The 17,619-nt window shown below is 40.8% G+C and overlaps 1 protein-coding gene and 1 long non-coding RNA gene across 2 annotated transcripts in view; one reads left to right on the top strand and one right to left on the bottom strand.

Annotated features, from left to right (window-relative positions):
* The first annotated feature begins 4,228 nt into the window (after positions 1-4,228).
* Positions 4,229-17,619, top strand: part of cdc42ep4b (CDC42 effector protein (Rho GTPase binding) 4b) — a 35,029-nt gene continuing 21,638 nt past the window's right edge. The window contains exon 1 of the mRNA XM_050059712.1: positions 4,229-4,411. The gene's annotated coding sequence lies outside the window, so the exon portion shown is untranslated. The remainder of the gene's footprint in view (positions 4,412-17,619) is intronic.
* LOC126399621 (uncharacterized) overlaps positions 4,418-17,619 on the bottom strand; it is an 85,980-nt gene continuing 72,778 nt past the window's right edge. The window contains exons 3-4 of the long non-coding RNA XR_007570915.1: positions 8,092-8,181; positions 4,418-4,724 (exon numbers count right to left, since the gene is read on the bottom strand). This is a non-coding gene — a long non-coding RNA (uncharacterized LOC126399621). The remainder of the gene's footprint in view (positions 4,725-8,091; positions 8,182-17,619) is intronic.

Here is a 17,619-nt window from a genome sequence, read left to right as displayed (position 1 = left end):
TAGTATAGTATGAAGTCCAAAAATATGAAAAAAATTTATAGTATAGTATGTCGTCCAAAAATCCTGAAAAAACATTATAGTATTGCATGTCGTCCTAAAATATGAAAAAAAGTCATAGTATAGCATGAAGTCCAAAAATATGAAAAAAAGTTATAGTATAGTATGTCGTCCAAAAATCCTGAAAAAACATTATAGTATTGCATGTCGTCGTAAAATATGAAAAAAAGTCATAGTATAGCATGTCGTCCAAAATCATGAAAAAAAGTCATAGTATAGCATGTCATCCAAAATCTTGAAAAAAAGTCATAGTATAGTATGTCGTCCAAAAGTCCTTAAAAAACATTATAGTATAGCATGTCGTTCTAAAATATGAAAAAAAGTCATAGTATAGCATGTCGTCCTAAAATATGAAAAAACGTTATAGTATAGCATGAAGTCCAAAATCATGAAAAAAATGTCATAGTATAATATGTCGTCCAAAAATCATGAAAAAACATTATAGTATTGCATGTCGTCCTAAAATATGAAAAAAAGTCATAGTATAGCATGTCGTCCAAAATCATGAAAAAAAGTCATAGGATCACAATATGGTATGTTACAAAAAAATTGGTACCGGGAAAAAGTATTTATCTCCCACAGGTATTGTTTACTTGGTTGAAAATAGTCATCATATAAAATGCTGAAGAAACTGTTTTAAAAAGTCATAGTATGTCATATAAAGTACAATATTTTAGTACGCCATAAAAATTAACGAAAAGTTTCACAGTATAGTATGTTGAAAAAAGTTACAGCTTAGTATTTTGGAGAAAAGAAGTTATATCTTATCACATAAAATAAGTCATAGCATAGCATGTCTAAGAAAAGACAGTATCATTATTGTCATCATAATCGTAACAAATGCTAAGTATATACATAAGAAAGACATAGTATATGTTCAGAAAGGCGTAGTATAGTATGTTAAACAAAAAGACAAGAAAACATTAATTCCAGGTTCATTCAAACATTTATTAATTCATCAATGGGAAAATTGACACATTACAGCAGCTCGAGAATCAGAAGCAACAGACAAAATGAAAAATAAAGAATGAGTGCTCAAGGAGGAAAGCAATATAAAAGCGATAGACAGAATAAAAATAAAATAAAATTTATATACACTATATGTACCTTTGAGTTACACAGACACCATTATGTCCATAATTGATAGTTGCAAAGGGTAATCGTAATATACACATGGTGTGAAATAATTTTACTGTAAAAATATATAAATATAGTTGCACAGTGAGTGGTATAATAACTTTCATTATAATAAATAATAATATTAATAATTACACAGTATAAGTATGTGTAATGTGTATATAACATATATGATCAAATATGCATATATTTTATGTATAGTTCATAACACATACACATCAAATTTACAGTATATAATAGTGTATTTATTTTGTGTATATAGGACTAGCACTCTTAAGTGTGAGTCTTCTTGTGTCCCACAGTGTAGAAGACAGCAGATGCACACTGATAAAATGTCCTCAACAGTGTCCTGTACCCTCTAAAGGACCTCAGTCTCCTCAGCAAATGAAGACAACTTCAGCCCTTGTTGTACAGTGTTTGTGTTGTTTCACCAGTCAAGTGTAATGCTGAGGTGAGTGCCCAGGTATTGGTACGTTCCCACCATCTAAGTATCCAATCCCTGGATGTTCAGCGGTGTAGTCTGGGGTTGCTTCGTGTGGCCGTCTATCACCATCTCCTTTGTCTTGGTGGTGTTTAGGTGAACGTGGCTGAGCTCTCACCAGTTGACAAAGTCCTTGATGACCTCCCTGTACTCCTGTCAGTTCCCCTGTGATACGTATCCAACGATGGCTGTATCATCAGAGAACTTCTGGAGGTGAGTGTCCGTTGTTATGTTTGAAGTCTGAAGGTAAACAAGAGAGCATAATGTCATAGTATAATATGCCATAAAAATGATCAATAGTATTCAATACAAATTATCAACAGTATAAAATAAAATTAAAAAAGTCATTTTCATTTAACAATGTACTTTCAGCCATGTTTGTTGTTGCTGTGGGAAACAGTATGATATCAATATGTCAACACTCACAATATCCTAAGTATCATGATATGGATTTTATCATATATATTTTATTAAAAATTATTCCGGTATTATTATGAACAAGATGATGTGGCACAACCCTACTCCACAGTTGTTGTTTTTTTTGTTTGTTTTTTGGCTCTTTTCATAGTAAAGCTTGTTGATCCCTGAACTAACGATGAAAGAGAAATCTGGACCCCAGGGTCGAAAGCAGGATTCATAGTTGTGTGGCAGACCCTACGCTGTAGCCTACGCACATCGCCTACACCGCTGTTAGCATTTATACTTGTGCGGTGGTGTGTCTGTGTCACTCTGCAGTTACACCTCCAACACTCTAGTTGGCAGTGGAGGTTTCTGTGAAGTGCTGTAAAGTTTAGTTGATTCAAAACACACATTAAACACACATTAAACATGGCTTAATAGAGACAATTTCACAGCATTCACAGACACTCTGGACACATTTTTCCACACAAATACAACATGCTAATGTTTTTAGCACAAGCCTATGGCATTTTACATTGTATAAATTAGCCTGGCGGCCGACAATCTTTTCCTCCTCTCATATGAAGCCAGGGACAACAGCAACATTTAATAAAGGTAACGTTACATAATTCGGCTCCATTACAACTCACAAGGTTCACTGACAAAACAACTGTCTTATACTAAACACGTTTTCCAAAGAGGCCTGGGCAATTGGAGGGTTGCCTGGTGATTTGCTGGATATCAAGGCGATTTTGAAAAAAACAACAAAAAAAACGGTGCTCTCCGTGCATTAAGAGATGTTTTTTGGGGAAATACATGACTGTCAGAGAAGCCCCATTTACAAACAGACCTACATACATGACTGTCAGAGAAGCCCCATTTACAAACAGACCTACAATCCATCTCCTCTCCTCTCCTCTCTCTCTCTTCTCAGTGGAGGGTGCCCTGTCAGCCCTGCGCTGACAGTGACAGGGCACATCTCTTTGATCCGAAGTGACACAGCCCGTTTGCTCATGCTTCGGGGTCGTTCAATAGAGTAATTGCAAATAAATACTGTTTTAGTGTGTAACTACTGAAATGTTCACAAGGGCTTTCATAAATTCCTACAATGTTGCAGCACTGCTGCCTTTGCAGGTTAAAAGTTAATTACAGCGACTTGAAGTTAGGAGGAGCAACAGCAACAGCGGTACCGATGTGATGCAAAATATTAAAATAACGTCATTATAACACAAAAAATATAAAAATGCGGTGGCAGGCCTAGGCTATAGCCTACACCAAGGACGTAACCATGACTTAAAATGCTATTTTTGTGGAGGCTTTATTGTCTTCACAATTTATTGTTTCTTATCTGTGAAATTAAAGTAAATAAAAGCTTTGTTTCCACTGAGGGAAATGGTTTCAGCTTACAGAAACAGACAGGAGGTCTGCGTCGCCGTGACATATAGATATGACATGTTAGATTTCTGGGCAGGTGCACGTCAGGCTACGGTGTAGGGTACGGCGTAGACTTTACGTTGACACAGAGCTTCCGCCGTAGGTACTCTGTTGACTCGACACAGAAGTATAATTCCCGCTTTAGGGACAGCTCCTTATTTCTTTTTTTCTAATTGTCTTGTTTTAACTTTTCTCTTTTTATTAATTTCTTGATAATTTTGTGGGTCAGTTCTTCTTTGGTTGGTTCCCATGTTTTTAAAAGAAATCGAGTCAGTTTGTTCAACTTTCAAAGGGTTAAACTGTGTGGGTGTTGAAGTAATGACCAAGGAGAAATATTAAAATCTTGGTTTTTAGCTGATTATACACGAAAGAAAACATGTTTACTATATTATATTATATTACTGCTGATATATCCGCTTAAATCCTGCACACTGGAGCTTTAATGTCAGAGAAAATCCTTAAGATGAACTCCTCCTTTAACTTTCCCTCTGCTGTTTCCTTTAGTCAAATAGTCTGAAGACCTTATTTCATGTATTAGCCGAGGCCCTCTGTGTCCGGAGCCCCACCAAGTTGAAGTTCCTCCTTTTGTTATGTGTTGTGTATAAACGGGCCTCTGTCCCTTTAAACCGCAGCAGGAGGTGGTGCTCTCCGGCACATGAGAGGAGGAGGCGGGTGGAGGAGGGGGAGGGGGAGGGCCGCTGCTTTGTGCGCCACACACATGCAAAGTAAACGGACATTAGAGCACCAACAAGGGAACTGTCCTGCCGCAACTCTCCGCCGAGGAAACTAAACTGAGTCTGCGGTGACACGGAGGCTTTGCTCCTGCGTTGCTGTCCTTCTGTGTACGGAAAGCCGAGTGGAATATAACCTGAAAGTTCGCCTTTACTCGGGGAATAAAGAAAGGTAACTCTTGTAATTATTGTTTTAGAGTTGGCTGAGTCATAATGTCCTGTTGTATTATACTTATTTAAGGTAGTTCTGCCAGTGACGACTTTAAGTAATGACTCAGCTGTAGTTAATGTGTCTTGTATAGTTTATAGAGTACTGTGTGGGCTCAGAGAACAGATGTAGGCTGAAGTAAAGCAAACGGTGTGAAATCTGCATCTCATTTGAATGTCAAACCTGCCTTTAGTCAATCAGCTCCAGGCTGTCCCATATGGAGGGACAACAATGAGCCCTCTGGCGTCCTCTGTGTCCTTCATCAGCCTGGTGAGGACTGGAAAGAGAAGGGCAAAGCACAACATTATCAGAGTCACCACTTCAGTTTGTCTTACTGGGTCAAAATGTGCTTTACAAGTTACTCTTTGTCTCCAAAAACTCAGGGAATCTCAACTTTAACTGCATCTGTTTAATCTGAGCTACCTTTGGGGAGATAGTTTTTAGTGCATTCAGTTTGGATCAGGTCCATGAAGTTGCGCAGAGCTCCCCAAACTTTTTTTTTCCTCAGTATCATGGGATGTACAAATATAGAAGTATAACTGACCCCATTATATTTTGGCTCAGAGGCACCGTTTTGTAAGAAATCCTGCTTTGTATCATTATGAAATGACATAATTATCTGCTCTAGAGGCAAGGCTGTAATAAGCTGATGAAAGGAGTCATTAACTGGGTTAAACAACAAAGATGGTAAACTATACAGTTGGGATCCCCATTAGGAGCACCCAAGGGTCCACAGACCTCTGGACTCACACATTACAAATCACTAAGGGACTGTACTGTATTATCATAGTAGGAGAGGTAGCTGAGGTGTGACTTATGTTTTTGACTGTATAATTAAAATTGGACGTCATGACAGCTTTCCAAAAGTGAAGCCAAAATATGTTGATAGCCCCCTGGTGGCTGGCTGCAGTATAGGTCATAAACCCCACCCCCTCTATGTTGGCAGATAGGACATGGGCTAAACTACAAGCTCAAAATACATGTCAAATAAAATGTTCCCAATGATGGTTTTAGTAGTTTCAGGTATTTCAGGTAGCTCCTGGTTTGAACTGGTAGTGGGGGGTTCGAACACCCCTGTGCGAAGTTTGTATGGGTTTTCTCATGGCTTCCTCCCACAGTCCAAAGACATGCAGGTTAATTGGTGACTAAATTGTCCGTAGGTGTGAATGAGAGCATGAATGGTTGTCTGTCTCTATGTGATAGTCTGGCGAGTCCAGGATGTACCCTGCCTCTTGCCCAATGTCGGCTGGGATAGGCTCCAGCTCCCCCGCAACCCCCAACAGGATAAGCGGTTACGGAAAATGAATGAATAGGTGGTTTTTATCATGCTCAGGTATGTCCAAATGTTTATTTTTTAGTAGTTATTTGACGCTATTAAAGGGGGTTTGATGTCATGATTGACAGCTGTGCGTGCTCCTGATCAATGGCGCTGCATGCGATTGGTCGGACATGTGAATAGGCGGGAATTCGATAACGCTTATACTGTTACTGCGTAGACCCTGACACCAAACATCAGTAGTACAAGATGACAGCGGCTGTGTCAGTAATACTTTGGCTATGCTTCTGTACAGTAGGATTAAATGGGGACTAGGCCCTCAGGAACGCTGCTCAGCCTTGCAGCAAATTTTTCCCAGTGGTCACTCGTGGTATTGCAGCAAAACAAAACAAAAAATCCCCTGCGGCCCAAAAAGCATTTACCCTATTGGCTGCCATTGTAAAAGAGATGTCTGTAGAATGGTTGAAGCATGCGCCAGGTGAGCAACACCATTTGAATGAATAGGCGCCATCCTGGTGTCCGATATCTAGTTATTCTTGAAATCTATGGTGGGGATACTTTGCCCATGTTTATATCCAGTCTATGACCATAACCATCCCACCATGAATAACGATATTTCATAGTTTCTGGTAATGATATATGGTGTGATTTTGGAGATTTAAACAAAAAAAAAAACATGCCTTTTAAACCTACTTGTTGGTTTTAGTATTGGTAAATTGAAATAAATACAAAACACAGTTGTGTAAAGTTGAACGTCCCTCCCCTAAGCCAAATCAAAATAACATTAGCCCCTCCCCAGTGCTTAAAAAATAATTTTAAGTGCCTCCCATGTTTTGCAACACCCCTTCCCCTCTTATAAATAACAAACAGTCCCTTGTAACGTTAGTTAGCAGATACGCAGTAGTGGGAACTAGGCTGCAGAGTCTGAAATAAGTGTCCCAAATAACTATTTCCAGCTACAGGACAGGATATGGTTTAATCAGAGCGGCCAGATGGACGTAAAAGCATCAGTTCTCTTCACTGAGAGTTACGTAACATTAATACTCTGCTATGGGAACACAAAGCACAGCAAACTCTCTGGGAATCTACCAAGAGCTCAACAAGCTGCACGGCCACTTTCACCTCATCCCTCACTCCCAAATTTGTCCACTTTCCCGCGTCATTAGTGAGTTGTTCCTGTTTGTGTTTACAGACCTGGCACTTGCCTCTCATGCCTCATCGTGCCTGATGAACTGGCTAATTTACTCCAGAATTTCCACTGTGGCTGTATACCTGCCCGGCCTCATTCATCATGCTGCGATCGAAGGCCGTATAAGTGTGTGCTTGACTTTAACTACACTGACCATAAAGTGAGGAGGCCGTTTTATAACGCTCAGTTTAATTATTCCTCGCTCATCGTCAGTAATCAAGCCGTCTTGTTAAAGAGCCAGTCTGGACAAAAGCAGGAGGACATATTGACAAATGGGCTTGGCTTTAGTGTTGTCTTTGTATGGCTCTTGCCCTTTGACCTCCTCCTATACATGTGCGCACAAACACACAGCCACACCCTAATAACAGCCCTAAGGTCGGTCAGTATTTGTCATGTTGCGTGATGAATCATTTACCAAACACTGTATTTGTTGCTCTGTGGTTAAGAGAAATTAGGCAACTGGAGAGATTTAGGTCAAGGTCAAATTCTGCCTGATCGCCACCGTGCCAGCAGCGCCACTTTTCCAAGCGTCCCCTTGCCTTTCTGTCTTTCCCGGTCACTAAAGCGCCGCATTATCACGCACACTCCAGGCCTTTCAGCTCCTTATTGTACGACTTCTCCAGAGCTGCCAGGCAGATATCTCTCCATCAAGATCTATTGTGCGCGCTGCAGAGTCAGAGGGGAGGGGAGCATGTGTGTGTGTCATCTCTGACTGACTGTGCTTTTTTTTGTGCAACAGAGGCTCTGGAGAATACTGCCGCTGCGTAGTGAGGAAGCTGGCTACCTGCCCGACTCTGACTGCGCTGAGGTCATTACAGTTTTATACTGGAAAGAGGGTGTGCAGGAGTGGGGGCTGGGGAGAGGCAGTTAGACTCATTTTGCGCACTCATGAAAACACTACCTTCAGGCTGTTTCACAAGCAACTTAACTTCGTTAAAGTGGAGGGCAACCAATTTCCGTATGAATCAACACTGAGTCAGTGCTTTATTTATGTGTCTGGGCTTTATATTACGTGGAGGTTAAATGTATGGAGTATAAACTTTTCACTTTATATGAGAGTAGAAATTAGTTAACTGGAGTCAGATGTGATAACTTGGAAGTATATTGTGTGCTCTCTTTGCTTCCCATACTTCAGGAAATGCCTATGTAAATTGTTTGCGGCCTCGGTAATCCACCCACCTTTATCCCATGCTGTATAGGAGGCCGGCAGGGGATGACTGGAGACTGTCCTGACATTTGGTCTTCTGGATTTTGTTGCAACTGCATGGCCTGGGTAGAAAGGGGAAAAAGAAAATATAGGTGAAAAATCTGTTTTTATTAAAGGTCCAGTGTGTAAGATTTAGGGGGATTTAGTGGCATCAAGCGAAGGGGATTGCAGACTGCAACCAGCTGAAACTTCTCCTGGTTAAAATTCCTTCAGTGTTCATTGTTCAGGAGGTTTTTACCAGGAGCTGAATTATCTACAGAGGTCTCTTCCTCTCCAAAACAAACTGACCTGGTGATCAAAACGCTGAAAACACAGAGGGAGCTTTCAGACGTAGAGTTGTCTTGCTTTGGTCCGAATCAGGGACTTGTTTTGTTCTAAAGCTGCATAAGAGCTGGTTCGTGTTCTCACGGCAGCATTTACAAGCGGACCAGATCAAATGCCTTGTGTGAGAAAGCTGCTCTTGATTGGTCAGAATTTCCATGTGGGAAAAATCCAGGAAGTAAAGCAAACGTTGAAGAAGAGTACACTTGCAAGATAAATGTGACACTTTCTAATGTCACAATGGAGGGACAACTACGCAGGTTGATTTTAGCGCTGCTCATCGTGGACTATATTGCTGTCATTGTTCATTTTAGTCAAACCATACAGTTTGAAAACGAGGCGCGGCTCCAACTAGAAAACAATGTTTTGATGCACTGCATGTGCTGAGTGTGCATATTAAGGCAGTGTTGGATCTGCTCTGTAGGCCCTCCCTATGTAGATATAAATGGCTCATTCTGAGGTAATGAAAACACAGCAATTCTTACTTTCAGGTGATTAAACCTTAAAGAAAACCTACTTATTATATTCCATTTCTACCAGTACACCCCCCTAAACCCTACACACTGGACCTCTTACCATTGTGGCATGTTGTGAGACAGTTAGACATGATTTTTGAATCAAAAAGTGATTATGGTGTCTTCCAGAACAGGACAAAGAGGGCAATTTGCCCAGAGCAGTGGGTAATTTTTTTTTTAGATGTCACTGTACATAAATAAACTTTGAGCTAAATTCAAAAGGGCAGCTGTAAAATGTAAGAACCCCGTCGCTTATTGAAATATTATTACATTATTGGAAGCATTTCAGTAATGCACTCCAGAGCTCTGAAGCCGTGGAAGCCTCCCAGTGTCTGTGAAGTATTAATCACTTCAAAGGTGACGGATGTGTAATTTTTTCAGCTGTTGATACTGGAAAGCATCGAGGCTTATGCTGAACTCCCCGAGGAGGGTTGTTTTGTCTCAGACAATTACAGGATTCACCCCGCCTGCAAAGAAAGCAGCGAGGTCTTTGAACTTTGAAGAGAAATCGTGCTGAGGGTGTTCGAGTTAATCTTTGAACAGACTTTATATGGAAGCAGAATCCGACGTGAAATCTTCAGGCGTTTCGCAGAATACATTTGACTTTGAACTCCGATCAAGAGAGACAAATTAACCAGATCAAAATCCGTGAAACAGAGGTTTCCTGTAAGAAAGGCTGTGATTTAGTGCTGTGGTGTCTGACCTTTGTGGCTTGTGGTCCCTTAAATCAAAGCCATGTCTGCTTGGAACTCTTTGTTTTCAGATGTGCCTGTGATTTATGACCAGGTCAACCTAAGATTTGTTTTTCTGTGTTTCATTTGAAAAGATTTTTAGAGGTAAAACTATCCAGCTGCAATCCATCGTACTCAGAACTTGGAAAATTGCAATGCAACGGTCATTCAAGTCGGAAACTTGGGCATGATCCATGTAGCCCAAATTCATCAGCATAAACAAATCTGATGTCACAGCAACATGGCGGTGCACACAGTGAACTGAGCAGAGTTACCTTTTCATCAGTTTTTACTTTATGTAATGCTTATGAAAAGTGCTGCAAGAGCAACACAAACACAATATAAAACACTATTATACACTTATTTTAAACACCGTCTCTCTTCGCTAATGGCGCTGAGGTAATTGATGTAGGTCCTTTTATAAATGCTTGTAAAGCTCAAAAACAATACAGTATGTACAATCATCAGTTTGCTGTGTGCGTCCATGTTTTCCCAAGATCGGAAGTCTGGAATATCCACTTGGAATTATCAACTTCCGACTTGCAATGGATTGCAGCACAGTGACTATTGCCTGCTGAGGCGATATTGGTGCAGATGAGACGGACACAGAAAGCTAGCGTGATGGCTAATGTTAGCTAGCTTGCTAATAAATACAGCATCTCTCATGTAGGGTAGTTAGTATGTTTTGTGGCGAATATCATACAATATCTGCTGGTTAGACATGGATCAATCAGTGTCTTGTCCATTCATACTTCTTTGCTGTTGGTTAAGACTGCTGTGAGGGTCCAGGGTCAGAGTCCTCTGAGGCAAATTGTGATTTGTGATATTGGGTTTTATACATGCAATTAAAATTGAAATTGAAGTCCATGGTATAGGCATGGTATAGTTGTTTTTTTAGTCTTATGTGATCAGGGGGCAAATACAGTAAAACTTAAATTAATAGCCTGGGCTATTATTTGATTAAATCACTGAAATCAACAGGCCTATATTTGGGACAGGCCTTTAATCCCTTTCACACAAAACTGTTGCTCAACAATTATCTGGAAACACTATCAAATTGTTTATTTAAACCAGTATGAATATTACTTGTATAAAAATTAGGCTTCAGGTAATATATCAATTATGAATCATTCATTTGATCTAGCTCCAACAGACGACGCATCAGACCGAGTGAGTTACAGCACTCAAGGATTACGGCACCCAGGAGCATACCAACACAACATTACTTTATCCTGTTAAAACTACACTCACAACTTAACTTTAAAAAACCCCTTTTGATTCTTTTGGTCTGAGGACCCTTACGGACTAAAGAAATATGAATAACTTACAGGTTAATCCAGGAATGAACACAAAATTCGAGGTAACCAACACTTGGTTTTATACATCTGAAGAACTTCTATAAAAAAGAAATAAAGTTCTTGGCAACCAGACCAGGCGTCTTATTGAGACAGGCGTTTATTTGTCAAAATGTGTAGCCACACTGGGCCAGTAAAGGGGGCTAGGTGTGTAATTGAAGTTTTACAATATTTGCCAGTGTTAATTTTGCTCATGTTTGACTGTACCCTAATTCAGCTCAACATAAAAGCAAGAGCAAACCTTAAAAACAAATACAATTTGGTCTAGCAGAAATATGTTTTTGCTGTAGTCCTATCCTGTTACTCCTCTTACGACCCCACAGATTTGTCTTGCGACCCCTTCAAAGGAAACCACTGATGTAGCTACCCAAGACCTTTAGTCCACTATTGTTCTCTAGAAAGTCATGTTGTATTTTATTTCTGTAAGAGTACCCTGGATGTATTTCAAAAGTCTTACTCTGTCAGCTGTTCGGGGCCAAACCCCCTGTAAATCCATCAACATTCAGGATTCAGCTCAGGGCTGTAACCCTGTTACTCAGAGAGAAACCTTGGCTGATTCTGGCTCAGTGACACCACATGCCCTTTACCATCCCATTTAACAACAATTTATCACGGCTGTTCCCAGGAAAAAGGGGCCACTTTCTCTTTTGTGCAACAACCCGTGTGCACCTGTCACTTGATCGCTAAGATCTGGGCCTGTTTTGGTTTCTGTCAGTGTAACGTGACCATTGTGGAGGAAAATAACCAGTTCAACAGGAAATATTTTCCTGTGCTGCACGCACTCCACAATGAGGTCATTTTACTTCCTTTACTTCAAACTCCAGTTTGACGCCACAGCTTCTAAACATGCTTTAAAATAACATTATATAACACAGTCTTCGTCACTCTCGCAGCACATGACACTTAAAGCGTAAAACCAGTTTGGATAATTGTCATGTCTGAGGTGAAGACAGCTCCAGTGAAACTCACTGCGGCCAGCTGGTGGGTTGTTCCCACATTGAGAATGTTTCAGAACATCCTCTGTGGTTTCTGTTGTACACAAGAACACCACAGAATAACATCATGTATCATCAGCTGGCACACCTGTCTCACACACATCCTCGGGAATCCTATCTTATTACAAACACATTTTGAAACATGACATGACATTTGATTTTACCTTTGATACTGACACCAGTGGCAGTAATTACAAACTGGGTCTTATTAGCATGTCTTTTGGTCCTGGTGACGTTCTCGCCACCACACTGTAGAGACTCTGGGATCCCAGACTTTGGGAAGAACTTCACAAAAAAAACAAGGTCCAGCAGCCACAGGGATTTCCAGGGGACTCCTCCCTGTGTTCACTTTAATCATTGCAAGAAAAGTGTTTAAGTTTGCGTGTGAAATTCCATACTAACATGCTATTTAGTATGCTAAGGAGTATGTGAGAGTTTTTAGCATGCAAACACTGGACACTACGCTGGCATAAATATCCCACAACGCAATGCGGTAGTCACAACAATGTTCATAACAGCAGACAGCGATCAAGTCAGCTCTGTAACAATAAGTTAACTAAGTAAATGGGTAATAAATAATCTCTAGAGATGAATAACTTTGGTCATGACTCTGCTGCCAATTCAATTAAGGAACCGCTAAAAGTATTGTGTTAGGGATACCATTACATTAATTAATTTTCTGTAACCACTTATCCTGTTGGGAGTTGCGGGCTGGAGCCTATCCCAGCTGACATTGGGCAAGAGGTGGGGTACACCCTGGACAGGTCACCAGACTATCACAGGGCTGAGACAGAGACACTTTCACACCTACGGACAACTTTGAGTCTTTGGACTGTGGGAGGAAGCTGGAGCACTCGGAGAGAACCCATGTTGACAGGGGGAGAACATGATAGTGCTACTTTGATCCAGACTATTATATATTAATATTTCAAAAACTATTTGGATGGCATGTCATGACATTTGGCACATAGACAATATACCTACTAAACATCAGCTTGTTAACATGCTGATGTTTGCTAAGTTAAGCATGTGACTGTGACATGACATTACACAATGAGTTTGCCTGTGGTTTGCATTTTCTAACAGCTTGAGTAACTTTTAATCTGATGGAAAACCAAGAACTCCAGAGGTTCATCATGTTCGCTGATGCCAGGGTAGAGCTGAGGTGGGCATGGGTCACTATGGTTGTGTGTCGCCATACAATAAGGACACTCTCAGGAAGTGGCGCGGTAATTACAGCTGAGCATGTCCGAAAAAATACACACTACTGAGTATGTAGTACATAGTATGTGATTTCACAATATGGTGTCACTCTGAAGTCATCGAAATCTGGCGCTTGGAGCAGCATCAGACCCTGACGAAGAAGCTGTCCTTTAATGTTGGGCTGATACGCGGCTGATCACTGTTATAGTTTAACGGCGCTCGGGGGAGTCAGTGGGAAATGTGGCGGGACAAGAATGAAAAGCCCCTTTTACACTGCCAGATTTTCTGCGAATGTTGGGCCGTTTTGCTGGCAAGCTGCGAGCGTTTATACACACAGAGCCGTATGGGCGAGTTGATCCGAGGTGCCCAATTTTCCGCCTCATAGGGTAGTCATATTGGTGGAACACTTTTAGTTTAAAAAGGACGAGGCGCCCTTCCACAATGGGAGGGGCTGTTAATGACGCCGCACGTGCGACCCACTGGCGGTGGATAAACGGCAGCTAGTAGCAAGAGGGAAACGTAAACCTGACAGACACAGTTAAGATGAGCAACTGGACAAGGAATTGCGCGCCCTCCTTCCCCTCGCAAATGAAGAGGCCATTAACAGTCAAATGACGGGAACGGTGAGGAACGGGCCAACTTGTGAGAGAATCGCTGAAGGACTGAGCAGCTGTGGCTTCCCTCGGAGTACGTCACTGTTTATGTCACATGCTGAGCTACACGTTTTGTTACTTGCTCACGCCCCCCATTGCCCCGAAAAAGGCACATTCTGTATGAACAAAAGTAGGCAGGCGGCATTTTACCGCACTCCCTGATTTTTGTTTTTGTACTGCCAATGCTGAAAAAAGACTGATTGGGCTTTCCTGCAAATTTGCACAATTCCTATTTAAAAAGGGCTAAAGTGAGGGCGGCTTAAGTCCAACTAGGGCAGGGAAAAACAACATCAATTTGTGTTGTTTTACTGACGTAGTGCATTTATTTTGAAAGCGACTGTATGTAAACGTTAAATTTCCTGTAAAAATTGAAGTGTATTTTGAAAGAAGACAATGCATGTAACAGGCTGAACTTGACACTGTGTCCCAGAACATCAACAATCAACGCACCCAGGGTACCCTGCACGTCATATCTGGATGTGGAAAGTCCATGACCAAACATCGATATGTGACGAGGTCGGAGTGAGAATGTGTTGGAATTCAGACAGATTAAATTACGTTTTTTTTCTTTGGAAAGTTGTTGTAAGCTTGTACTCCTTGCCCTGATCGAGGCTGTCATCACCAAGTTGTTCCTCACAGAGACTCCATCTCATAAATTGTTATCATGAACAACAGTAATAATATATAAAAAATATGAGAATATGACCAGAGTTGATAAATATCATTATTTCCCTTAAACACAATAAGGTGCGCTCTCAGAAAACCTTGACAGATTCCTTTTGGGCTGCATAAATTGTCATCTCTCTGTGTAATTGAATTCATTAGAAAATCTTTTGTTGCGCTTTCAGTTTGAAGCTGATAATAACCCCAGCAATTGATATATTTAGCAGCCCAACTGTGTAAATGAAACAGTCTGATAAGAAACTCAGGGGACCTGCTTGTCTCTGCTGTACATTTCTATTAAACATCCAACTTCAGTCACTACTCCTTCAGCTCTGTCATCTGTAGCAGAACTAATTCTGGCTTCTATGAAACACACAGTTAACCATTAACCACATATGATTGCATTAAGTTTCCCTCCCCTGCTGTTTGTCACTGACACCATATTGCTTCTAGCAGCAGGGCCATGATTGTGCAATATTCGTTGGCTCGAGTATGACTGGGTCATATATTGAAAACACACACGACTGGTGGTGTGCAGCTGGCCGTTGTGGTCCAGGCTTTGGGGCTGTTTACAGTCCAGTGAGCCCTCATTGTTTTGCGGCTCTGTATAGACACAGAAACAGGTGGTTTCTCTCTCAAGCGTACTGAAAAGACAAAGGAGGACTGTTGGCCTAACTGTGGTCACCTCTGTGTCCACGAAATGACAAATTCATGCTTGGAAACTAGTTCAGGAGATGGGAACAGTCACAGGAACTATTGTGGGCTGTTGTCGTGGTCGTGTAATGATCCTGTGAGAATTGCTGGTTTCTTTATGAATAAAGAGTCATCTTACTGCCCCAGCCTCTAGAGGACATTTCAGGTCAGCAACCCGGTGCTGTGAATGGTTTGGTGGAAGGTTACCTTGATAGATAAGCATCTAAGGCCTTTGTCTCTTTGTATTAAATTAATGTGAACCACTGGAAATAATGGGTGTTCATTTGGGTCACCTTTGAGCCCCATCTTGTGTGTGTGTGTGTGTGTGTGTATCTGTTTTCTTTTATAGGTGCATACGTGTGGTTTGGGTGTGCCAAAAGGGTTTGGTTCGCATCTTCCTCCTGCTTTGTTTTTTGTTCTTTCTCATCTATTGTACTTTGTGTGACATTGTTGGCTCCTCTGTTACAGAGAAATTTTGTCTGCTGTTTGGGAACCAACAGGGTGTGTGTGTATTAGTGTGTGTGTTTGTTTTTGAGCCGTAATTTCGTGACTCAGAGGCCTATTTCCCCGTATTTACGGCAGTTTGAGCGGAGGCCGTTGATGGACTTTAAACTTAGTGTTCACTCTGCACACACAAACACATTCACACACACTTGCACATGCATGTAAACACAGCCACGACATCTGTATGTGCTTCACTAATGAAAACTTTATGCTCGCAGACATGTTTCCAGGAAATCCATGTGTTGTTGCTTAATGTCAAATCAAAGTAGCATGCCAGATGTTGAGAGCTGTCTTGAAGGGAACCAAATAAAATTGCGGTAAAGTGACACTGATGATACCTCCGAGACTTCCCTGACAGAATCAGGTGGTGATTCCCGAAAGCTCTCTGAATTTGGGCACTTTTATCATGTGGCCACCAGATCTACAAAGGAACTCTGTATTAAGCTGTATAATGTTCAGCTGTGGCTTTTATGTATGTCAAATTTAATCTGCTTTCCATGCCTTTGGCATTTTATTTTATAGGGTACAACTAATTATTGTTTTCTTTAAAAGGACGTATTGTGCTGATTTTTGGGTTCATACTTGTATTTGAGGTTTCTACCAGAACATGTTTATTAGCTTTAAAAGCCAAAAAACACTTCATTTTTCACATACTGTCTGTGCTAGAACACTTGTAGTCACCCTCTGTCTGAGACTTCTCATTTTAGCACCTGTCTCTTTAACCCCCTCCCGTAAAAGCCCAGTTTGCTCTGATTGGTCAGCGTGTCCTGGCCTAGCAGCACTTTCAACCATAAAAATCACCAATAAAAACTTCAAAACACAACTGGACATGCTTCAGCAGGAATACGATTTGAAATCTAGGAGAAATTTACGAGACTGGCAACCAAGATTATAGGTTTCCCTGACATTAGCATGTAGCTACATGTAGCAGTGTTCTTGCAGCCAAGGAAATGACCATAACAGAGAACAGCATCCATGAAAATAAACAAATAGAAGCTTGTGAACACAACTGAACATATTCCAATTGGAATCTGACCCAAAATCAGGGAAAAATTAACATCAACAACAAGATTAGGCTCCCTGTTCCCTGATGTTAGCATGAAGCTACATTGATATTGGCATTGTACCTGTAACTTTGGAAAGACTGTATCAGAGCACAGCGGCACTTTATACTGTGAATGAATCACCAATAAAAGCTCCTAAAGGCGACTGAACATGTTCCAGCTGGAATCTGATCCAAAATCAGGGAGAAATTAACAATACTGGCAACCAAGATTCGATTTTGCATCATGTTAGCATATGACTACATGTAACACTGTACTTGCAGCTGTGGATGGACTGCAACAAAGTATAGCGTCACTTAGTTTCTACTGTGACAAACCACTAATAAAAGCTTCTCAACTAAAATCTTAACAGCCAGATATGTTCTAGCAGGAAAATGATCCGTAATCGAGGAGAAATTAACAATACTGGCAACCAAGATTACATGTTTCCCTGTCATTAGCCTGAAGCTACATGTAGCAGTGTAGGCTAGGTAGTGTAAACACTTGCAGTTGCATTTCTGGCGCAGATGACCATGACCACTTTGGTCATGTTTATTATGAATATTCTTGATTGTAACATTACAAGATATAAAATATGGAAAGCCACAATATGTCCACTTTAATTTCAATTAAACGTACACTCAAAAAATGCTTAAAAAACCCTAAGTCCCCTGAGCTCAAGGTGACATCTTCAAATGGCTTGTTTTGTCTGATGCATGCTCTAACATCCATATGTATTCAATTTACACTAATATTGAACAGAAAAAAAACATAACATTCACTTGATTATCAAAAGTTACTAATTGACTAATTCTGCCAAAGCT

Source organism: Epinephelus moara, chromosome 13 (assembly GCF_006386435.1).
Source record: "Epinephelus moara isolate mb chromosome 13, YSFRI_EMoa_1.0, whole genome shotgun sequence".
NCBI classification, from domain to species: Eukaryota; Metazoa; Chordata; class Actinopteri; order Perciformes; family Serranidae; genus Epinephelus; species Epinephelus moara.
This window is presented reverse-complemented; position numbering and strand designations above follow the sequence as displayed.